This window comes from Ptiloglossa arizonensis, chromosome 10, assembly GCF_051014685.1.
Source record: "Ptiloglossa arizonensis isolate GNS036 chromosome 10, iyPtiAriz1_principal, whole genome shotgun sequence".
Classification (NCBI taxonomy): Eukaryota; Metazoa; Arthropoda; class Insecta; order Hymenoptera; family Colletidae; genus Ptiloglossa; species Ptiloglossa arizonensis.
The window spans coordinates 11200705-11212866 of record NC_135057.1 but is presented as its reverse complement, the minus strand read 5'-3'; positions in this window follow the sequence as shown (position 1 = coordinate 11212866).

Below are 12162 nucleotides of genomic sequence, written 5' to 3'. Positions count from 1 at the left end.
TAGTGAAGAGAAGAAACACTAAAACGATTTGATTGTTCCCTTTCAGTTAATAAATTAATAACTAAAAGTGTACTTATGTTACACGGAACACCAGTAGGAAGTAACGAAAGCATTAGAATTGATCAGACACTATTAAATATTAGAAAACTAATGCTGACGTACCGTCACACTAAGCGCGTCTCTCGACACGTCTTATCCTGTCGGCTGTAGCGTATACAATGGCGACCTTCTACTGTAAGTCAATGAATTCCGTTTCAACTTCGAACGACGAAAACTCACGAAAACCATTTAATTGTTCCAATAGCGTTAATAAATTTATAACTAAAAGTGTATTTATGTTACACAGAACAACAATAGGAAGCAGCAAAGGTATTAAGATTGATTAGACACTATTAAATATTAGAGAACTAATGCTCACGTACCTCTAAAACTTTTTAATTGTTCCACTCGTGTTAATAAATTTATAACTAAAAGTGTATTTATGTTACACGGAACACCAGTAGGAAGTAACGAAAGCATTAGGATTGATTAGACACTATTAAATATTAGAAAACCAATGCTCACGTACCTGTACACTAGCAGCTCTCTCGACACGTCTTATCCTGTCGGCTGTAGCGTAAACAATGACGACCTTCTACTGTAAGTCGCTGAATTGCGTTTCAACTTCGAACAAGGGAAAATCACGAAAACCATTTTATTGTTCCACTCGTGTTAATAAATTTATAATTAAATGTGTATTAACATTCAACGAAACACCAATAGGAAGCATCATTGGTATTAGGATTGATTAGACACCATTAAATATTAGAAAACTAATGCTCACGTACCTCTAAAACTTTTTAATTGTTCCACTCGTGTTAATAAATTTATAACTAAAAGTGTATTTATGTTACACGGAACACCAGTAGGAAGTAACGAAAGCATTAGGATTGATTAGACACTATTAAATATTAGAAAACCAATGCTCACGTACCTGTACACTCGCAGCTCTCTCGACACGTCTTATCCTGTCGGCTGTAGCGTATACAATGACGACCTTCTACTGTAAGTCGCAGAATTCCGTTTCAACTTCGAACAAGGGAAACTCACGAAAACCATTTAATTGTTCCACTTGCGTTAATAAATTTATAACTTAAAGTGTATTTATGTTACAAGGAACACCTGTAGGAAGTACCTAAAGTATTAGGATTAATTAGACACTATTAAATATTAGAAAACTAATGCTCATGTACCTCTAAAACTATTTAATTGTTCCACTCGCGTTAATAAATTTATAATTAAATGTGTATTAACATTCAACGAAACACCAATAAGAAGTAACGAGAGCATTAGGAATGACTAGAAACGAGTAAATGGTAGAAAAATAATGCTAACTTACTTCCATACTCGTACATTTCTTGATGCGTATTATCCTGTTCTCTGCCGCGAACGGAATGTTTACCCCTCCTATTGTTAGTTACTGATTTCCCTTTGAACATGAAGCGAGGGAAGGAGCAACAAAAAAATTTAATTGTTTCACTCGCGTTGTTTACATTTACAAGTGAAGGTGTATTAATATTAGACGAGACAAAGATAGACAGTTGGCGTCTTATCCCACCAACTTTGTTTCTGTGTGTTTGTGTCTCGTGTAATATCAATACATGGTGTTTTTACACTCGCTAGAAGTTCAAGCGAAATTCGGTGACTAACAATAGCGGAGGTAAATATTCCGTTCGCGGCAGAGGACAGGATAATACGCATCAAGAAATGTACGAGTATGAAAGTAAGTTAGCATTATTTTTCTACCATTTATTCGTTTCTAGTCATTCCTAATGCTCTCGTTACTTCTTATTGGTGTTTCGTTGAATGTTAATACACATTTAATTATAAATTTATTAACGCGAGTGGAACAATTAAATAGTTTTAGAGGTACGTGAGCATTAGTTTTCTAATATTGAATAGTGTCTAATCGAAACTAATAACTTTGCTGCTTCCTATTGGTGTTCCGTGTAACATAAATGCACTTTTAGTTATAAATTTATTAACGCAAGTGGAATAATTAAATGGTTTTCGTAAGTTTTCCTTGTTCGAAGTTGAAACGGAATTCAGTGACTTACAGTAGAAGGTCGCCATTGTATACGCTACAGCCGACAGGATAAGACGTATCGAGAGACGCGCTGAGTGTGGAGGTACATCAGCATTAGTTTTCTAATATTTAATAGTGTCTAATCAATCCTAATGCTGTCGTTACTACCTACTGGTGTTCGGTGTAACATAAATACACTTTTAGTTATAAATTTATTAACGCAAGTGGAACAATTAAATGGTTTTCGTAAGTTTTCCTTGTTCGAAGTTGAACGGAATTCAGTGACTTACAGTAGAAGGTCGCCATTGTATACGCTACAGCCGACAGGATAAGACGTATCGAGAGACGCGCTGAGTGTGAAGGTACATCAGCATTAGTTTTCTAATATTTAATAGTGTCTAATCAATCCTAATGCTGTCGTTACTTCCTACTGGTGTTCGGTGTAACATGAATACACTTTTAGTTATAAATTTATTAACGCAAGTGGAACAATTAAATGGTTTTCGTAAGTTTTCCTTGTTCGAAGTTGAAACGGAATTCAGTGACTTACAGTAGTAGATCACGCATTCAGTTCGTAACAGTTGACAGACTAAGACGTGTCGAGAGATGCGAGAGCATGGAAGTAAGTTAGCATTAGTTTTCTAATATTAATAGTGTCTAATCATTCCTAATATTTTTGCTGCTTCCTATTGGTGATTTGTGTAATATTAATACACTTTTAGTTATTAATTTATTAACACGAGTGGAACAATTGAATCGTTTTCGTTTTCTTTCCCTTGTTCGAAGTTGAAACGGAATTCAGTGACTTACAGTAGTAGGTCACGCATTCAGTTCGTAACACTTGACAGGATAAGACGTGTCGAGAGACGTGCGAGTGTAGAGGTACGCCAGGATTAGTTTTCTAATATTTAATAGTGTCTAATCATTCCTAATACTTCTGCTGCTTCCTATTGGTGATCTGTGTAATATTAATACACTTTTAGTTATTAATTTATTAACACGAGTGGAACAATTGAATCGTTTTCGTTCTCTTTCCCTTGTTCGAAGTTGAAACGGAATTCAGTGACTTACAGCAGTAGATCACGCATTCAGTTCGTAACAGTTGACAGGATAAGACGTGTCGAGAGACGTGCGAGTGTAGAGGTACGCCAGGATTAGTTTTCTAATATTTAATAGTGTCTAATCATTCCTAATACTTCTGCTGCTTCCTATTGGTGATCTGTGTAATATTAATACACTTTTAGTTATTAATTTATTAACACGAGTGGAACAATTGAATCGTTTTCGTTCTCTTTCCCTTGTTCGAAGTTGAAACGGAATTCAGTGACTTACAGTAGTAGATCACGCATTCAGTTCGTAACAGTTGACAGGTTAAGACGTGTCGAGAGATGCGTGAGCATGGAAGTAAGTTAGCATTAATTTTCTACGATTTAATCGTGTCTAATCATTCTTAATACTCTTGTTACTTCCTATTGATGTTTCGTATAATATTAATACACTTTTAATTGTAAATTTAACCAAAGCAAGTGAAATAATTGAATTGTTTTCGTGCTTTTTCCCTCGTTCGGAGTTGAAACAGTATTCAGTAACTTTTAGTAATAGTTCACGCTTTCAGTTCGCATTAGTTGACAGGCTAAGATGTGTCGAGAGCATAGAAGTAAGTGGGCATTAGTTTTCTAATATTTAATAGTGTCTAATCATTCCTAATACTCTCGATACTTCCTATCGGTGTTTCGAATGGTATTAATACACTTTTAATTGTAAATTTAACCAAAGCGAGTGAAATAATTAAATTGTTTTTGTGCTTTTACTCTCGTTCGAAGTTGAAACAGAATTCAGTGACTTTTAGTAGTAGTTTACGCTTTCAGTTCGTATTAGTTGACAGGCTAAGACGTGTTGAGAGCATGGAAGTAAGTGAGCATTAGTTTTCTAATATTTAATAGTGTCTAATCATTCCTAATACTCTCGTTACTTCCTATCGGTGTTTCGTATAATATTGCTACACTTCTAATTGTAAATTTAATCAATGCAAGTGAAACAAATCGTATTTGTGCTTTTTCTATTCATTACAAAGTGCGGATCTATAGAAATAAAACCGTATATCGAATTAAATTTTAATTTTCGGTAAAATATTTCGTTTTCACTTATTACTTAATTATAAAGAACAATGTTTATTTCGATAAATGTGTTTTACATTTATAGTTTCTTTTGTTGCAGATCACCAATGGTAGCGATGGTGTCGTACTACTGACGGACGCTGTTACACTTAAGGATCATTGGTAAAATCTTCCAAGTAGTAAGAATTACAAATTATATTTCTCTTTATTCATTGCATACTTGTAACACGTATATGTGTATTTTATTTCAATCGTCTGTCACTTAAGTGTGATTTATCGCGAGCATATGTGTTTTCGTATTCGATCAGTGCACAAATCAAATAAAAATAGATTAACTCGGATCTAATTTCGATTTCGATGCGAGTACCAATTTGATAATTGGAATAACTCGTATATTACTGGATTTCGGTCGTGGTTTTATATTTTTCCTTTGCAAATAATGTAATCAATGTACCATAAAATTATCTCTACGAACCCATCGTAATTGCGTTTGCGTACGCGTTTCGGATGCGAGTTTTTCTACGCGTAGCCGCGAATTTACGTGTCTTTGGAACACGAGTAAGAACCGATCGACTTTGATCTTTGCAACGAGTTTTCCAATATCTATGAAAATCGCGATATGTATTTCTCGACGAGAATGAACACGTTCGCAAATTTAATAACGAAAACCCTCTATCGAATAATTGCAAATTAAATCAATTTGTTGCTTGGCACGACAAAGTGCGAACCATTAGGAACAAGCAGTATTTTCTTTACAAACGCCCGATAAACAACTCCTCCCTTCCTCCCATCTTTTCTTTCAGCAATTTTGACGGCCGCGCGCAATGCGGCCAGTAGAATCAGTGTTTGTTGCGTAAATTTGTAATGTATTTCGGAGCAAAGTGGCTCCGAGTAGAGTCTCGTACAGAGTTTAGGTCCACGCGAAATAGATTCAGTATTTCTCGCGTATCGTAAATTCTTTCCAGAGCATCGTGGCTCTCTTTGCTCGTTGTTCGCTTTTGTTCGCCGGCTTTGATACTCGGTCGCGTTGTTAATTTAGTTTATTTTTTTTCTTTTTTTTTTTCTTTTTCTAATATCTAAAATCAATCGTCACCGGTATTAGAGTCGGTGCATCATTGACTCAGGAAGGGTCTCGGGCAGTCCTCCACCAGCGACCAACGTAAGTATCTATCGCCACTGTTCTCAAACGCGTGCATATCAGCCCTTCCAGTTTACTATATGTGTTTTCTGATTTTTTTAGTTCCAGGGTCCGAAGACTTCCACGATGACATCTGGCTGGGACATCGGGCCGGGCTCCACCAGCGACCAACGTAAGTATCTATCGCCACTGTTCTGAAATGCATGCATGTCAGCCCTTGCAGTTTACTATATGTGTTTTCTGATTTTTTTAGTTCCAGGGTCCGAGGACTTCCACGATGACATCTGGCTGGGACATCGGGCCGGGCTCCACCAGCGCACAACGTAAGTACCTATCTGTCAGCACTAGAATTGAAACCATTTTGAAACTTTAGAATCAGATCGTCACGTTTTTTGATTTCTTTTTGTTACAGATCCTCCACCTTGGGTCTACTACGATGTCACGTTGCCGAGGTATTCACCAGTTCGTGTTCTACGATCGGTGAGTCGCATGCAATTTTGTATTCCTCCGGTCCCCCATCATGTCGTAGGACGAAAGGTCCGAATCGACACGGGTGACCGGTTGTATTTATATTTCTTGATTTTTGCGAGTACAGTGACCGCGAATATATTAACCATATACTCGCGAGCAACGATATTTCTGGTTTTACGTGTACGTATTTCTTAGTTGAGGTTGTAGGGCCTTCTTGTATACCGCGTTCTTTGTACCGCGATATAATTATTTAGCGAAGAAGTCGGATACCCTCCGACTTCGCAATTCTATCGATTAGTATTACGCGAAAACGATATTGTCGTATATTTGATTATTTTATATATTGTTCGAGTCTCGCGTTAGAATATTATTCGAGTATTAACGTTTATCCGTAGCTTTTATGCTACATTTCGTATACAAGAAGGCATTTCGCGATGGTTAGATTTCCGAGTCAAAGTAACAGATTTGTACACAATTTTCCAACTTTGAAATAATTTACTTTGACGACGAAATCGACCAAGGGTTATTCAAATTTTTCAATAATTAAATATTCTATATTAGATTTTCTATTATTCAATTCTACTTATTCAATTTTTTCTTACGAATAATTCACTTACGAGTAACTTCTTTGCATAGTAGTATTTTTCAATTTTCTCTTGATTTTTCACAAATAAAAAGTCGAGTCATTTTATCGGAACGAAAGAATAAAAGAATCTCGTTAGATACTAGTTAAGCTAACCACACGTTTCTAGTTGAGGATTTTCAGCATAATTTTCCGTGTTCGTTGCCTGAACTCGTTCAAGTGCCCAGGTGCTACTTGCTCGAGCGAGGGCAACGGGCACGATGACTTCTTAGTCCGTAAGATTAATAATAATAATATATATGAGTGTCTGACAATGCGCTGGCGTATCGTGCACGACGTAATTATCACATATGTATGTGTGGTTAGGCTGTGGAATTGCGTCGTTTCGCGAAATTATATCATAGAGACTACGAATCGAAGAATACTCTGTATTCTTGTAATATGACTACGTCGTATTATCAATGACGGTAACTATCTATATTGACTTAACTTTTGCTATTACATTCACGCGACCATTGTTCACGCGACCATTGTTCACGCGACGATTATTCACGCGACGATTATTCACGCGACGATTGCTCTCTTTAAAGAGCCACGCGATAAATTCTTACGCTCGTTACGAGTAGATATACGCAAAGATCGCCAGCCATTGTCAGACAATTTCAGGAACTTGGTATGTACCCTTAGAGTGTGTATGTTGTGATAAGCTCGGGTGTCGGAGGCGTCCCGGGGACGCCTCCCTAGGTTAGGCTTATTGCACCCGAGCGTTATGAATGAGAACCGTGGAGTGCTTGTGTTTGAGAGAATGCGTTTTGCCATTTTTTAAATATAGGTCTAGGGAGGTCAGGTAACTTACCTTCTCGTATGTGTGCTATGAACGGGTAGGTAGGACCAGGGCAGGTCGTCACATTCTCAATTCGGGTAGGCGCGTTTTCGCGTGACGTACCTGCACCTGTAGGACAATTCGAAGAATTGATAGCGAAGCTGGTGCAAACGAATAATATCGTTTGCATCTAGCGTAGCTTTCTATTCTTCGGGTTTCTCTGCTTTAATTGTTCGCGGACGCGGTCGCGTCGAATTAGGGCCTCGAAACGAACGAACGCTCGACATTCCATTTGTTCACGCGTGCATTGCACGACCAACGATTTCTGAATCGTTTGCACGGTCGCACGCGTTTTGTACGCGGATTTCGCGAAACCGTAGGGTTTCAGATCGGGCAATGCCGCCCGAAGAGAGAACAGGCTGGAAGCCGAAGAGGCCCTAGACAAATCGTCTCAAGAGTGGGCTGCAACGAATGGCTCTCCATCTTCGGATGTATCTATCCGAGGATGGAAAGTCATTACTATTACTATTTTGTCACTGTACTCGCACGTAATTCTGTAGTAGTTAGTTTGTTTGGCACGTGTACACTTGCGTGTATCACACGTGCCGTGGCACCTGATCCCCCCATTATATCGGGCAATTCGCGGTTAGAATTAGCGTTGCGAACAAGAAACCATCACGGTTTGAATTAGCGTTGCGAATCAGAAGGAATCGCGATTGCGATTAGATACATGGACGAGAAATCGTCACGATTTGAATTAGAGTTGCGAACAAGCCATGATCGCGATTTGAGTTAGCTTTGCGAATGAGGAAGGATCGCGTTTGAATTAGCGTTGCGAACAAATACCAATCGCGATTGCAATTAGCTGTACGGACGATAAATCTTCACGATTTGAATTAGCGTTGCGAACAAATATCAATCGCGATTGGAATTAGCTATACAAATAGTAATTATAGTTCGAATTAGCGTTGCGAACGAATATCGAGCGCGCTTGCTTTTCATTTTGCGAGATCTGAATGCAGATTTCATTTATTTCTAAAATAGCGTTGCGTTCGATGAGTACTGACCGATCGCGATTACTTTTAGCGTTGCGAACGACGAATATTGATCGCGGTTGTATTTGTATTTTCTATTAGCGTTGCGATATCGATCGATCGCGTCTTTTTTCAATTAGTGTTGCGATATCGATTGATCGCGTATTTTTTCAATTAGCGTTGCGACTCCCTAAACGCCCAAAAATTGCCACTGGAATCCCTGTTGGAATCACGAAACAGCTGAATCAGCTGTCCAACACGTGATCCACCCGCAGTCTGAAATGACTGCACAAAATAACTATTAATGTTAGCGTTGCGTATTATTTAACAAACATTGGTGCACGGTATTCAATTAGCGTTGCGAAATATAAAGCGCCCTAACGTGGTTGCTTTCGGGAGTCTTTTCATTTTGCATTTTACTATATATATTAGTGTTGCGAATAACGAAGCACCTCGCGCGATTTTTATTGCGAATTTTTTTTATATTTCGATCAGTTAACTTCACGAATATGAAAGCATACCGATTTGGTTGCTCTCGGGAGTATCGTTCTTTTTTCTCATTATTATATAATTAGTAGAGTAGAGTTGCGAAAAAAACGCGGTCCACTCACGGGTTTGTTTGCATATTTGAGAAGTGGACCACATTGCAAATAAATTGCAATTGTCGCGCAAGTCGAGCGTTTGTAACTGAAAATACTGCTGAAACGTAGAATCGTATCTGAAATATCATTTTTACGAATCATACATATTTATTACACATTTGGTGTATTTGTATAATAATTCTGGTACGGTGCCAGTAAAACGATGACTATGATAAATTTAACGAATTATTGTAGCTTCTACAATAGAGGGTTTTCGTTGTTAAGTTTGCTACGGGATATATTATTTTTGCAAGCGTAGTTGATTTACACAAAAATTTGTGTAACGAAGTAGCGTATTTATTTTATAAATATTCGAAGTTCTTTGCATCGATCAAAGTCGACTCGCGATCGTTGCGTAATTTAATGAAAAATTAAAAGACTCGTACCGAAAAAGTACGCAAACTGCAATTCGATAGTTTGTATTGATAATAAATTTTCAAGTAGAGTCTATATTATCGCGTCGTTATCGTTTACTTCTAGATGCAAAAATAATTTCGATTAAATCCAGTAAAATATGATTATTCCAATATCAATGACGTTAAAAATATTTTTAAATTTGTGGATTCTCGTTAAATAATATATGAAATAAAATGGAAATTCAATTTTTATATAACAAGGATACAATAAAAATGTTAGTTTTTCGGTGTCAGTGTTATTGTGATTGACGTAGAATACCAATTTTGACTGTGCATAATTTGTTTTTCTGTCTAATAACAAATTTTATTTTCAGCTATTTCCTTTTTTTTATTTCTATGTCTACTAATCGATAAAATAAGTTATGTTTTAGGGTATGTGTGTGTGCACATTTTGAATTGGGACTATAGATAAGGGTAAAGGAATCGGAAATGAAGTGTGAGAAGCTCAGAATGGAACTTACTATAGCCAAGAGGAAAAAATGGTAAAACTTATGACATTTGGTCTAATATCTTTCAATTTATGTTTCAGGACAATCTTCGTGGCACCGATCACCAAAACAAAAAGGAAACATAATGTTTCCTCCTATATTTCTAGATATTTCTATTAGGTAGGATGAAAATGAAATTAGATGTTTAGTTAGGTAGGCTCCTAGGTATGACATTGTATTTAATATCCACAGTTTATATTTCAGGACAATTTAACATTAGCTTTTATATAGGGAGGATATTACTATTAAGTGCAATTACTAGCTTAGGTACGAATAATTAGAATTTAATTAGGTAGGTTTGTGCTGCATTTTGCATCGACTTGTACTCCATTTTGCATCAACTTGTACTCCATTTTATATCGACTTGTTCTCCATTTTCCATCGACTTGTACTTCATTTTGCATCGACTTGTACTCCATTTTGCATCGACTTGTTCTCCATTTTGCGTCGACTTGTTCTCCATTTTCCATCGACTTGTACTCCATTTTCCATCGACTTGTACTCCATTTTCCATCGACTTGTGTCGTAGTTAGCCTTTTCAAGGCAGATTCTTCTGAAAACTTTAACGGTTGTTGGTTCTTCGAACAACGATCTAACCACGATCGTTGCTTTGTTGATTCGTATATTAGGAAAGTTGTAAATCAAAATTCTGTGTAAATGGAGAGTGGTTGGGTAGGGTTAGGGTAGGTCTCCACACGCAGCAACCTCCACGTGGTGAGACCTGGGCAATCTATATTATTTAGTATGTAATTACTAATTACATTATATCAGCATAATGCAATTATTAACTACATACGAATAATATGAGCTAATAGCTGCGGTCTTTCTTGTGGGCTTTACCATATACCTAGTTTGATTCTAGTGTACATCAGTGTATCCAAGCTAGACAATGTTTCATTGAGCTAGTTCGTTTTCCTTTCAAATAAGCGTAACAGCATTGAACTCGCGTGATTTTTCACGAAGTTATAGTCATTCGACGATCATTTGCATTTCCAGTCCTTGGTTTTCCTTCGTTACTCGATTACTGTCGCAACGTAGAATTCGGACAACTGGATTTGCGAGTGCATGTTCAGATAAGTAGTATTGCCTCGTTCATGATTGGAAAAGTAGTATTATTCCCGTCTATTGTCAGACAACTAGTATATCCCGCCATGGTCAGACAAGTAGTATTACCCCGTATGTGTTCAGACAAGTAGAATAACCCCCATTCGTGGTCAGACATGATGTATGATCCCCGTCCGTGGTCAGGCATGTAGTATAATCCCCGTTCTTGGTCAGTCTGGTGGCATAAACCTAGTCCATGGTCGGACAAGTAGTATTACCCCTCGTCTATGGTCAAACATGTGGAAAATGTCAGCGTATATATTCAGACTATTAGGTACAAAAAAAGAGTTAGTAAATTATTGGCCAGATTTGCGGATGAAGTAATCATTTGCACTTCGAAAAAACGCAGCAACATTAAAATGATGTAATTTTCAACGAAGTTAAAGCAATTTTGCGAACCCCTTGCTTTTCCAATCCTTGCGTTTCGTTCGTTACTAGGGTACTGTAGCAACGTAGAATTCAGACAGCTATAACTTTGTTAATACTGAACGCAGATTATTGCTACGGTAATCAAATTGAAGCTTAAACCTTCCGCTTCGTTTGTACTATGGCCTATTTTATTGCGGTCTACAGAGGAGTAAGGAAATCGCCACTTGAATAGGGTGTTGTTAAATTTTAAAGTTGCAAGTTTTCGAGGTGGTATTTTGCTGGTAGAAAATTGAATTGGTAAATAATTGGCTACATTTTCGGATAGAGTAATCATTTGCCTTTCAAATAAGCGCGACGGCATTAAAATAAGGTGATTTCTAACGAAATTATAGCCATTTTACGAAGTCCTTGCATTTTCAATTAGTGCGTTTTTTTGGGTGGAGGCGCCATCTGTGGCTATTGGGCCAAGTTTGTCGAGAAATGATTCCTGTTCGTGTCGCCAGATGGAGACTCAAGGACTATATTTGCTATTTTGCAGATTTAAATCGCTTTACAAGATGAATGAACACTTAATTGGAGTATTTGAAACGCTAAGGATATATCAATACATGTCGCAGAATGAATAGCTACTGAATACCTGTATAAATCATCATTTCTTCTTATAGTATACTACAAAATTATTGCATGATAATAAACTTAATGTGGAAAATAAATTTAACTTCACAATTGTACAGTTTATATATGATTCAGAGTGTTTTCAACAAATGTTTGCAAAATCATTTAATAAAATTATTTTGCTGCACAAATAATACAGGTGTCGCCATCTGTGACTAATAGGCCAAGTTTGTCGAGGAATATTGTCTATTTATGTCACTAGATGGCAGAACAATGCATATTCTGGCAGTTTTAATTC